This window comes from Chiloscyllium punctatum, chromosome 8 (genome assembly GCF_047496795.1).
Source record: "Chiloscyllium punctatum isolate Juve2018m chromosome 8, sChiPun1.3, whole genome shotgun sequence".
NCBI lineage: Eukaryota > Metazoa > Chordata > Chondrichthyes > Orectolobiformes > Hemiscylliidae > Chiloscyllium > Chiloscyllium punctatum.
In genome coordinates this window covers 126,706,861-126,719,996 of record NC_092746.1, presented here as the reverse complement: position 1 = coordinate 126,719,996, position 13,136 = coordinate 126,706,861, and the positions used below count along the sequence as shown (strand labels likewise).

At 43.5% G+C, this 13,136-nt stretch overlaps 1 pseudogene; it reads right to left on the bottom strand.

Annotated features, from left to right (window-relative positions):
* Nucleotides 1-2,316: 2,316 nt before the first annotated feature.
* LOC140480954 (U2 spliceosomal RNA) lies at nucleotides 2,317-2,492 on the bottom strand (annotated as a pseudogene).
* Nucleotides 2,493-13,136: the final 10,644 nt, after the last annotated feature.

The window sequence follows — 13,136 nt, the reverse complement described above, 5'->3', positions numbered from 1 at the left end:
TGCTGGCAAATGGGACTAGATTGGGTTGGAATATCTGGTCAGCATGGACACGTTGGACCGAAAGGTCTGTTTGCCTGCTGTACATCTCTATCACTCTAAACAGTCTGGGAAGATAGTACTGTGAAACTTTAAGTTCTGGCTGAAGCAACAAAGTGCATAAAAGCCGAAGATGTTATTCCAGTCCCTTAAGCAAAACATAGCTTGGGTGTCACAAAGTCCGGAGTATTCTTACAGCACTAGTAAACCTGCAGTTATCATTTCTGACCTCTTCCCATAAGCAAGATTACTTTGTTTCTTCTATGTTTCTCACATGCTGTTCTCAATTTTGTGTAGTTGTCTCTTTGCTTTCACAATGCTTTTCCCAGTTTGTGTACAGGCAATTCCACTTAATCCTGCACCACCTCAGTTTACTCTGGCTCATGTCACCAACTCTGAAAATGTCTATTGCACTTGCTAATGTAAGAATTGGCTCTCTGAGTAATCTGCTTCTGACTTGTTCATTTGTGATACTATACACAGTTTTGTCTCGTGTCAGTGAATTGGTAAATTGCCAAAACTCATAGGCCTTGCATTATTTTTCAGGTCAGTTAGATACCTATCGTTTCCAACTGCCCTTGCAGTCTAATGAGAAACATGCGTCTTAAATAAATCAGGTTTTTCTCTTGACTCGCAGTGTTCATAAAATCTCTATTATCAATACATCCAAGTTATCCACACTGCCATCAAAGTCAAAGCTATTGAAACCTTGATAGCTTTATCGCTGGCAACATGGAGGAACATAAAACACTTCACCTTTTTTGGTTTTACTGAAACGCCTTTTGCAATGAGGGAAAACTGGTGGACGGCTTCAGTTTTACCATCTCCCTTTTTTTTGGTGCCACTTCTGATGCCATGTGGTGACATTCGGGAGAGGAGGCATAGCCTGCAGCAGGATGAGGTAATAACATTTAGGTATACAGAGAGAGGGAGAGAGAGCTGAACAACTCATTTTTGGAATGAGTAGATTTGCACCAGAGTGAGTTTGAGTTGAGTGACTGGCAAGGGATTTGCATGTTTGTATGGAAAGATCGGGGTTCAACGTATGGACAGATGCAATGTATGAGAAAAGAAACACTTTTTAAGCACTCGGTACACATTTAGAAAAGTAGGCAAAAGTAAGGACTGCAGATGCTGGAAACCAGAGTTTAGATCAGAGTGGTGCTGGAAAAGCACAGCAGGTCAGGCAGCATCCGAGGAGCAGGAAAATCGACGTTTCGGGCAAAAGCCCTTCCTACCCTACACATTTAGAAAAGTTGAGCAGTAAAGTGCAAACTATCAAAGAAAAACCTAGTGCAGGCACAGGAATAAACGCTTGAGCTATTTTAGCAAATTAATGTTGTTAGGTTTGTGAATGAGGCGTGTGCTGACAGAAGCCTCCCGGTCCTCACCTTACACCTCACCAACCACTGGATACATCACATTATCCTCTATTATTTCTGCCACCGACAAACAGATCCCACCACCAGGATATATTTCCCTCCCCACCCCTATCTGCATGCCGTAAAGACCATTCCCTCTGCAACTCCCTTGTTAGGTTCACACCCGCCCCCACCCAACCACACGAACCTAGCCTTCACTCCCATCACCTTCCCCAGCCAATGCAAGAAGCACAAAACCTGAGCCCACACCTCCCCCCTACCTACCTCAGTCCAAGGCCCCAAAGGATCCTTCCACATCCATCAGAGACTTCCACACACGTCATCTACTGTGTCCATTGTTCTTGCTGTAGTCTCTTCTACACTGGGGAGACAGAACGCCAACTTGCAGAACTTTTCAGTGAACATCCCCAGAACACACGCAAAAAACAACCCCAATGCCCTATAGCCGAACAATTTAACTCTCCCTCCCACTCCACCAAGTATGCAAATCCTGGGCCTCTTCCAACACCAAACCCTTAGTACCTGACACCTGGAGGAAAAATGCCTCATCTTCCACGTTGGGACTCTCCAACCATACGGGATCAATGTGAATTTCACCAGTTTCCACATTTCCCCTCCCTCTACCTTATCCCAGATCCAAACTTCCAACTTGGCACTGCCCTCTTGACCCGTCCTAACTGTCCATCTTTCTTCCTATCTATCTGGTCCACCCTCCTCTCTGACCTATCACCTTCACCCCCAACTTCATCTACCTATCCCATTCTCAGCTACCTTCCCACCAGTCCCTTTCCGTCCCACTTATTTCTCAACCCCCTTGGGTCACAAGCCTCATTCCTGATAAAGGGTTAATGCCTGAAACGTCGATTCTCCTTCTTGGATGCCGCCTGACCAGCTGTGCTTTTCCAGCTCCAAACTCTTTGGCTACTACAATATTGAGTCAATGCATGGGGTATATGGAGCAAGCCCTATTCCACGTCCCTGATCCAAAATCAATTTATTGTGTGGTCTCCAGATGAAGGACATATCAGATATTAAACTGATAAGAACAGATTCCTTGTTTAATTGCAAAAATATACATTATTCATAAAAATGATTACGATGTACATTCACATATACTAAAGCTGTTTGATGCAGTCTTTGTCTTAAAGTCATAGAGATGTGCAGCATGGAAACAGACCCTTTGGTCCAACTTGTCCATGCCGACCAGGTATCCCAACCTACTCTAGTCCCATTTGCCAGCACTTGGCCCATATCCCTCTAAATCTTTCCTATTCATATACCCATCCAGATGCCTTTTAAATAATGTAATTGTACCAGCCTCCACCACTTCCTCTGGCAGCTCATTCCATGCACACACCACCCTCTGTGTGAAAAGGTTTCCCCTTAGGTCTCTTTTATGTCTTTTCCCTCTCACCCTAAACCTATGCCCTCTATTTCTGGACTCCCCGACCCCAGGGAAAAGATTTTGTCTATTAATCCTATCCATGCCCATCATGATTTTATAAATCTCTATGAAGTTATCCCTCAGGCTTCAATGCTCCAGGGAAAACAGGCCCAGCCTATTCAGCGTTTCCCTATAGCTCAAATCCGTCAACTCTGGCAGCATCCTTGTAAATCTTTTCTGAACCCGTTCAGGTTTCACAACATCCTTCCAATATGAAGGAGATCAGAATTGCACACAACATTCCAAAAGTGGCCTAATCAATGTCCTGTACAGTTGCAACATGACCTCCCAACTCCTATACTCAATGTTTTGGCCAATAAAAGAAAGCATACTAAATACCTTCTTCACTATCCTATCTACCTGCGGCTCTACTTTCCAGAAGCTATGAACCTGCACTCCAAGATCTCTTTGTTCAGCAACACTCCCTCGGACCTTACCATTAAGTGTATATGTCCTGCTAAGATTTGCTTTCCCAAAATGCAGCACTTCACATTTATCGAAATTAAACCCCATCTGCCACTTCTCAGCCCATTGGCCCATCTGATCAAGATCCCATTGTAATCTGAGGTAACCTTCTTCGCTGTCCACTACACCTCCAATTTTGGTGTCTCCTGCAAATTTATTAACTATACCTTCTACGTTCATATCCAAATCATTTATATAAATGACGAAAAGTAATGGACCCAGAACCGATCCTTGTGGCAATTTACTGGTCACTGGCCTCCAGTCCAAAAAACAACCATCCACCATCACCCTCTATCTTTCACCTTTGAGCCAGTTCTGTATCCAAATGGCGAGTTCCCTCTATGGAACCTTGTCGAACGCCTTACTGAAGTCCAAATAGATCACATTAACTACTTTGCCCTCATCAATCCTCTTTGTTATGTCTTAAAAAAACTCAAATGAAGTTCGTGAGACATGATTTCCCACACATGAAGCCATGTTGACTATCCCTAATCAGTCCTCGCCTTTCCAAATACAGACACGCCGGTTTCCAAATACATGTAAATCCTGTTCCTCAGGATTCCCACCAACAACTTGTCCAGCACTGACATCAAGCTCACTGGTCTATAGTTCCCTGGCTTGTCCTTACCACCTTTCTTAAATAATGGTACACATTTGCCAACCTCCAGTCTTCTGGCACCTCACCTGTGACTATCAATGATACAAATATTTCAGCAAGGGGCCCAGCAATCACTTCCCTAGCTTACCACAGAGTTCTAGGGTACACCTGACCAGGTTCTGGGGATGTATCCACCTTTATGCATTTCAAGACATTCAGCACTTCCTTCTCAGTAATATAGACTTTTTTTTTGTGTATAAAGAAAAACAAATATTGGCATTTGCCATTCCCTGCAGTTGCAACACCAAATGCATTCCCTACTCACGCAAGACTCTATTTACATATGTTGAAGGAAATAAAAGGTCCTATAACTGAATGGGCCCTCATTATACTTTGGCAGAAAGACCCTAGATGGTGATCTTGCACAGTGCTCCTGTGTGGTAGCTGCTCCAAAGCTTTCGTGCATCCCTCAGCACATAGTTCTGGACCTTGGAATGTGCCAGTCTGCAACTCTCACTCAAGGCCAATTCATTACACTGGAAGACCAACACTTTTAGGCAGACCAAAGAGCATCTTTTACCAAGTTGATGATCCTACAAATGCAATCAATATTGGTCTCGGTGTGCGTCTGGGGAACAGACCCTGGAGAACAGAGTCCTGTGTCATGGATCTACTCGAGATGAACCTCAACAAAAACTGCCACATTTTTTTCCAGATCAATTTTGAAATGGCTTTCCCCACCCCAGCCATTTCAAAGGTAGCATGTGGTGGCACAGAGGGTCCAGGCATATTTTCATGCACCCACCATATGAATGGATCGTGTCCTTTTCGAGTTTTATCGTCGCTCGTCGACGAAAGGAACCCCACAGCTAACCACAGCCAGATGATCTTAAAGGGACCGGGATAAAATGTTGTAAACCAGAATCATCAATTAAGCGAGGAATGAGCTGGGCTTTTCAACCAGGTAAAAGCAATGACTGCAGATGCTGGAAACCAGATTCTGGATTAGTGGTGCTGGAAGAGCACAGCAGTTCAGGCAGAATCCGAGGAGCAGTAAAATCAACGTTTCGGGCAAAAGCCCTTCATCAGGAATAAAGGCACAGAGCTTGAAGCGTGGAGAGATAAGCTAGAGGAGGGTGGGGGTGGGGAGAAAGTAGCATAGAGTACAATAGGTGAGTGGGGGAGGGGATGAAGGTGATAGGTCAGGAAGGAGGGTGGAGTGGAAAGGTGGAAAAGAAGATAGGCAGGTAGGACAAGTCATGGGGACAGTGCTGAGCTGGAAGTTTGGAATTAGGGTGAGGTGGGGGAAGGGGAAATGAGGAAACTGTTGAAGTCCACATTGATGCCTTGGGGTTGAAGTGTTCCGAGTTGGAAGATGAGGCATCCTTCTCCAGGCGTCTGGTGGTGAGGGAGCAGCGGTGAAGGAGGCCCAGGACCTCCATGTCCTCAGCAGAGTGGGAGGGGGAGTTGAAATGTTAGGCCACAGGGCGGTGTGGTTAATTGGTGCGGGTGTCCCGGAGATGTTCCCTAAAGCGCTCTGCTAGGAGGCCAGTCTCCCCAATGTACAGGAGACCGCATTGGGAGCAACGGATACAATAAATGATATTAGAGGATGTGCAGGTAAAACTTTGATGGATGTGGAAGGCTCCTTTAAGGGCCTTCAATGGAGGTAAGGGAGAAGGTGTCGGCGCAGGTTTTACAATTCCTGCGGTGGTAGGGGAAGGTGCCAGGATGGGAGGGTGGGTTGTAGGGGGGTGTGAACCTGACCAGGTAGTCACGGAGGGAACGGTCTTTGCAGAAGGCGGAAAAGGGTGGGGAGGGAAATATATCCCTGGTGGTGGGGTCTTTTTGGAGGTGGCGGAAATGTTGGCGAATGATTTGGTTTATGCGAAGGTTGGTAGGGTGAAAGGTGAGCACCAGGGGTGTTCTGTCCTTGTTATCATTGGAGAGGTGGGGTCTGAGGGTGGAGGTGTGGGATGTGGACGAGATGCGTTGGAGGACATCTTTAACCACGTGGGAAGGGAAATTGCGGTCTCTAAAGAAGGAGGCCATCTGGTGTGTTCTGTGGTGGAACTGGTCCTCCTGGGAGCAGATACAGTGGAGGCGGAGGAATTGGGAATACGGGATGGCATTTTTGCAAGAGGTTGGGTGGGAAGAGGTGTAATCCAGGTAGCTGTGGGAGTCGGTGGGTTTGTAAAAAATGTCAGTGTCAAGTCGGTTGTCATTAATGGAGATGGAGAGGTCCAGGAAGGGGAGGGAGGTGTCAGAGATGGTCCAGGTAAATTTAAGGTCAGGGTGGATTGTGTTGGTGAAGTTGATGAATTGCTTAACCTCCTCGCGGGAACACGAGGTAGCGCCAATGCATGCATCAATGTAGCGGAGGAAGAGGTGGAGAGTGGTGCCGGTGTAATTATGGAAGATTGACTATTCTATGTAGCCAACAAAGAGACAGGCATAGCTCGGGCCCATATGGGTGCCCATGGCTACCCCTTTGGTCTGGAGGAAGTGGGAGGATTCGAAGGAGAAATTGTTAAGGGTGAGGACCAGTTCGGCCAAACGAATGAGAGTGTCGGTGGAAGGGTACTGTTGGGGATGTCGGGAGACGAAAAAACGGAGGGCATGTAGGCCCTGGTCATGGCGGATGGAGGTGTAGAGGAATTGGATATCCATGGTGAAGATGAGGCATTGGGGGTCGGGGAAACGGAAGTCTTCGAGGAGGTGGAGGGCGTGGGTGGTGTCTTGAACGTATGTGGGGAGTTCCTGGACTATGGGGATAGGATAGTGTCGAGGTAGGTAGAGGTGAGTCCAGTGGGGCAGGAGGATGCTTAGACAATGGGTAGGCCAGGGTGGTCAGGCTTGTGGATCTTGGGAAGGAGATAGAATCGGGCAGTGCAGGGTTCCTGGACTATGAGGTTGGAAGCTGTGGGTGGGAGATCTCCTGAGGTGATGAGGTTCTGTATGATCTGGGAGATGATGGTTTGGTGATGGGGGGGTGGGGTCATGGTCGAGGGGGCGGTAGGAAGAGGTGTCCTCGAGTTGGCGTTTGGCTTCAGCGGTGTAGAGGTCAGTGCGCCAGACTACCACTGCGCCCCCTTTATTTGCTGGCTTGATGGTGAGGTTGGGATTGGAGCAGAGGGATTGGAGGGCTGCACGTTATGAGGGTGAGAGGTTGGAGTGGGGGAGGGGGTAGACAGGTTGAGGCGGTTAATGTCCCGGCGGCAGTTGGAAATGAAGAGGTTGAGGGCAGGTAATAGGCCAGCGCGGGGTGTCCAGGTGGATGCAGTGTGCTGGAGGTGGGCGAAGGGGTCCTCGGAAGGTGGGCGGGAGTCCTGATTGTGAAAGTAAGCTCGGAGGCGGAGGCGACGGAAGAATTGTTCAACATCACGGCGTGTATTAAATTCATTGATGCGTGGACGGAGGGGGATGAAGGTGAGTCCTTTGCTGATGACTGATCGTTTGTCCTCAGTGAGGGGAAGGTCTGGAGGGATGGTGAAAACTTGGCAGGGCTGGGAGCTGGGAATCTGGTTTGGGTGTGGAGCTGGGAGTGTGGGCGGAACCTGTAACTGGAGTGGGTGTGATGGTGGGGGAATGGGGGTGGAGTCATGAGCAGGAGTAGTGTTCCCCTCGGGGTTCTGGGGGGTGGGGATAGTGACAGTGGGATCTGTTGGGAGCGTGTCAGCAGAATGCAGGTGAGTGGTGTTGGTGGGGGAGGAAGTGGTGGCAGACACGGCAGTAGGGGTGGGCTTTTCAAACGTTTGATTATATTACCGCTCATTATTTGTTATGTGTTGTGTGCACTTTAATTATATTACACCAATATTACCCACCACCCTTAATCAGTGACTTAAAATAATTTATTTTTATTAATAAAATGTTAAAATCATAAAATACTAATTTAAAATTAATACTAATTTAAAATTAACCTAAAACCTTATTTAAAATAATCTAAAATTAAAAATTATTAAATTCTGTCAAATGGAGAATCCTATGAGTCCATAAAAACCCTTAAAAGCTCGAGAGTCAAAGATAGCACAAGATTTGTGATGTTTTGAGCAAAGGTTTTTAATTTCTCGATCCCGAGGTCTTTCAAACCATTTTCCTCGGGATCCCATCATGAATCCATAAAAGAATATTCTTGTTCCTTTTGTGAGGACCATTATTTCCTTTTCTAAATGTTTATATTTTTCTTTCTTTTCTTCCCAAGCCTGTTCCAGTGAGTTAATTTGCATGTCCATTCTAATCGTTACGTCTACCACGATAACATGATTTTCCTTCTTAAAAGTTAAATCCGGTATCCATAATTTCCCAGTATTATCTTTTATGCGTGATTCCACGTATGTTATCCATCTTTTTATCTTAATAAACTTTATTAATTCTTCCATTATTCTATTGTATCTCTTAATCCTCATATTTTTTACATAGGGACGCCATTCTGAAATATGTGCAATCATTTCTGAGTTATCATTGCATCGCCGACAATTCTTGATGTTAAAAGGCCTTCCATAAGCTGGAGATGCCCTTGGAGGATACAAATCCATTTGTAATAAAATTGAATTTATTACTTTGGACGTCTTCATATATTGAATTTTTGTTAACCAACTATTGGAGCTATTATTATTCTTGAAGTAATGGATGCCTGCCCCTTGACAGGGCAAGGCCATCCATTTCTGAAGTTCCATAGACCTCCGGTTGGTACAGTTCTTATTACGAAATTCCTCGATACCATTATTCTCCTCATCAGTGATATTCATTTCTTCCTATTGTCGATTTATATTTGGATTCCAAATCTTCTCTAAAGCTTTCAATTTACTAGGTTTTTGCATTTTTGTAGCTATACTAACACCCTCGAATGAAAATGAGGCATGTAAAATTTCATCCTTGGATTTGTATAGCATTTCGTATTTCTTTAAAATAGCAATTGGAATAAATGTAGACAATTTATTCAATGCAAGGCCATCATCACGGGTCTTAGTATATAAAAACCCATCTGTGATGGATTGTGGGAGATGTAATATTTCTTTTACTGCACTTTTAATTATATTATCAAGTTTATTAAGATAGTTTAATGATACTTCCGATAAAATTAAATAGTAATAAAGTCTAGGGATAAAATACACTTTTAAGAGTTCCAATTTCTGTACAGGTTTTAAAAGAGATCCTTTAAGATTATCTATCCAAATACCTAATTGGTCTTCCCAGTTCAATTGGCTTACCCCAATCCATGGATCAATTTTTGCACCGAGGTATTTATCGGTGCTTCCAGGATCTATAAACCGTATATTTCCCTCATTAAATTTCCAATTTGCCCTATCGTTATAAATAAAGGTTTTATTTTTATAAGCAAAGTAGAATCCTTTAGTTTTTCTTACATTAACTTCCATCCCAGTATTACTACAAAACTTTTCTATCAGTTTTAAATTGTATGCCCTTCCTTCATAGGATTGGCTGATCAAAGCTATATCATTGGCAAACGCTAAGGTTGCACAATAATAACTCTCTTTATCTTAACCCAAAAATATTCCTTTTTTTTCTTTCTTCAATAGTACTTATAAGGGGTCCATAACTATATTAAAAAGAATTGGTGAAAAAGAATCACCTTGTTTAACCCCTCTTAAAATTTTAATCTTATTCGTTTTACAATTAAAACTTTCGATCCTAGTAAAGTTATTATTATATAAGCTCATAATTAATTTAATAAAAACTAGAGGGAGTTGAATTCTCTTAAGGGCATTTATTATCAATTTGTGCCCAACGGTATCAAAGGCGTTAGCCAAGTTCATGAATACCGCAGCTAAGTCGATTTTCTTTTTCTTAGCTCCACTCAACAAAATTTTAATGTTCTCTTCACAACCTGTTGCTCCTGCCATAAAACTTTTTTGCCGTTTATTTAGATTTATAACTTCACTTAACCTATTAGCTATAATTTTCGTAAAAAGCCTAAGCAAAATTGGACCTATTGTGATGGGTCTCCAATTATTAATATCCTTTAACCCAACCTCATCATTAATTTTGGGGATTGATACTGCTCTACTTATTTTTATTATATCGGGGATACTGCCTGTTTTCAACCGAATGGTATAAATTCTGGAGATTATCGTATTATCTTTATTAAATATTCTAATCACTTCTTTAAGCATCATCTGATCCAACGGCCTGCTTGACATCCTCTACCGTTATAGGGCTGGTCAGCATGTCACACATTGATCCCTCAATTTGACCTTTGTATTTGACAAAACCTCTCAAATTACTTTTATCATTAAGATTAGATAATCTATTTTTAAAATAATCCTCCAATTCCTCCTTGCTAAGCAGACATTCGCATTTAGCCGGAGCTAAATTTAGTTCTAGCTAAATATTGTCATTTATTCTTATATAAAACCTGTGTTTCTTTAAACTTTCCTTTTTTTCCTACTATATCTTCTTTTAGCATTATTTACCCTCGTCTTACATTCTTGTCTACTATCCTTCTGCTTAGTAATTAATTCCTTTTTATATTTCGATTTCTTTGACCTATTGCTCTCATCATTCGACCCTAATTTACCAATTATCATATCCATAATGCTGTCAAAATCATTTATTATACGTTTGCTTTTACTTATTTTGTCCTCCATCATCTCTACTAATTCAATTAATGATCCATCTTTAGATTCTACATTCCCATTAATATTATTATTTGCTCGATGGTTATATTCATTAGATTAGATTAGATTACTTACAGTGTGGAAACAGGCCCTTCGGCCCAACAAGTCCACACCGACCCGCCGAAGCGCAACCCACCCATACCCCTACATTTACCCCTTACCTAACACTACGGGCAATTTAGTATGGCCAATTCACCTGACCTGCACATCTTTGGACTGTGGGAGGAAACCGGAGCACCCGGAGGAAACCCACGCAGACACAGGGAGAACGTGCAAACTCCACACAGTCAGTCGCCTGAGGCGGGAATTGAACCCAGGTCGCTGGCGCTGTGAGGCAGCAGTGCTAACCACTGTGCCAATTCATCTATTACTATCTCCTCTATTGGAGTATCTAAATCTAGGTCACTATTCTCTTCACTTCTATTGTCATTAATGGGGACTACTTCCTGACTTGTGCCCGCAACTTTCCCTCTAAAATCTTATTATGTTTAACTAACAATCTTCTTTTATCGGAAATTTGTTTTGACGTCTTAGTTTTCAATTTTTCAGTGATAAGTTTATTAATATTTTTACAACCTATAAATTCCTGTTCTAATTGTTGTAACATTTTTATTTCGGAATTGGACCACTCTCCTCTTTTACCTTTCTCTACTTTTTCCAATTTACCTTTTTTCTCTTTATTTCTTTTAGCATTTCTCAAATTAGGGTGCACGTGCCTCTCGTGCTGTCCTAAACCTATAGCTGTTGTAAATCTAAGCAGGCAAATTTCGCATTGGAATGATTTACCTTCTTCCTTCTCTTTTATGTTACTATTACATTTAGGGTAGTGATGTGCAACTGAGTGGTAACTACCCTCCCAGCCACATTTACTACATTTAACTCTCACAGCTTTAATCCCTTTACACAATTTAAATGTTTTCTAAACATTCCCGTTGTATTAAAAATTTACATATAAAATTATCTAATGGATATTCTATTATTATTTCTATTTTATCTTTCTCATTAACAACCGGATGAATAATCCTACTCTCACTTTTCTCTTTATTGCTCTCTGGTTCTCCAATTTGACTAAAATCAAAGGGCCCTTTAAAGTTTGAATTAAAAATTGTCCGGCTATTAAAAGAACAAGATTCTAGAGGGGCCTTCTCTATGAATCCTTCAATTCGAACTTGATCCTGAGTCCTCTGGACTTTATTACCGGCTTCCTCGTGCCTGCCAGAGGGCAGCCGTGCCGGAGTAACTATTATGGTCTCTTCCGTTTGCATGGAAACAGATAGTCTAGTCCTTGTTTGGCCAACACATTTAGCACACGGTGTTGCCAATAACAACCGTGCAGGGCGGTTATTTTCCTGGCCTCCCACTCAACCGGAAATTTTGGAATTTGACATAATTGCCGCTGCCAAAATAGGTTTCTAGCATTGACCGAGAGGTTTCTAACATTGACGCCAACGGTCTTTTCGCATCAGAGAGCAGCGGGAGCTGGGCGTAAGTGAAGGCAGAACGCAAAGCTGGTCGGGAAGCTAAGTGATTGTTATTTGAGTGGGTGTGTTCTAGACCCCAGGTCCTACAAAGTAGGGCCTCCCTCCCTCCTCCTCTAACCTAAATTAAAAGTCCACAGACTTTCCCGAAAACGAGGGTCCAAGGAAGATTGAAGAGTGAGGCTTTAGCTCAGGAGTCATTGACAAGGAGGTTGAGTGAAGTGATTACGCCACAGTTGAAGAGGGTGAAGACATGACTGCCAAGCTGGTTCAGTGTGCTACGTGCTTGATGTGGGAGGTCAACGACTCTGGTGTGTCTGGCTCGTATAAGTGTGGAAAGTGTGTGCACGTTCAGCTACTGACAGAGCATATTGCAGCACTGATGAAAGAACTCGAGGACCTTAGGCTCATCCAAGAGAACGAGATCTTTCTGGACAAGACCTTCAGCGAGGTTATTACACCAATCGTACTAGAAGAGAGCAGAAGAGAGCAGACGATGAGGAAGGTAGAGAGGAGACAGGTGCAAGAGACCCTGGGGGAAGTACCTGTCAGGAACAAGTTGAATCCTTTGGAAACAGTAGAGACAAATGACACTCCCAGACCGCGAGGCGGCCAGGTCAGTCAATCAAAGGTTGGCGTGGAGACAGAGCGGAAGAGTCGGACATCACACAGAGCTGTGGTAATAGGGGACTCCATAGTGAGAGGAACTGACCGGGGTTTTTGTGGCAGCAGACGGGACTTAAGAATGATGTGTTGCCTTCCTGGTGCCAGGGTCAAAGACATCACAGACAGAGTGCAGGAAATCCTCAAGGATGAAGGTGAAGAGCCAGAGGTGGTGGTACATGTCGGCACAAATGATGTCGGGAAGAAGAGGAGGAACATACTACAGCGGGACTTCGGAGAGCTAGGAAGAAGGCTGAAAAGCAGGACGTCCAAGGTGGTTATCTCCGGTTTGCTTCCAGTTCCTCGGGCTGGTGAGGCCAGAAACAGGGAGATAATGGACTTGAACGTGTGGCTGGGGAACTGGTGCAGGAAGCACGGATTTAAATTTTTGGATCACTGGGGTATGTTTTGTGGTAAGCATAAATTCAA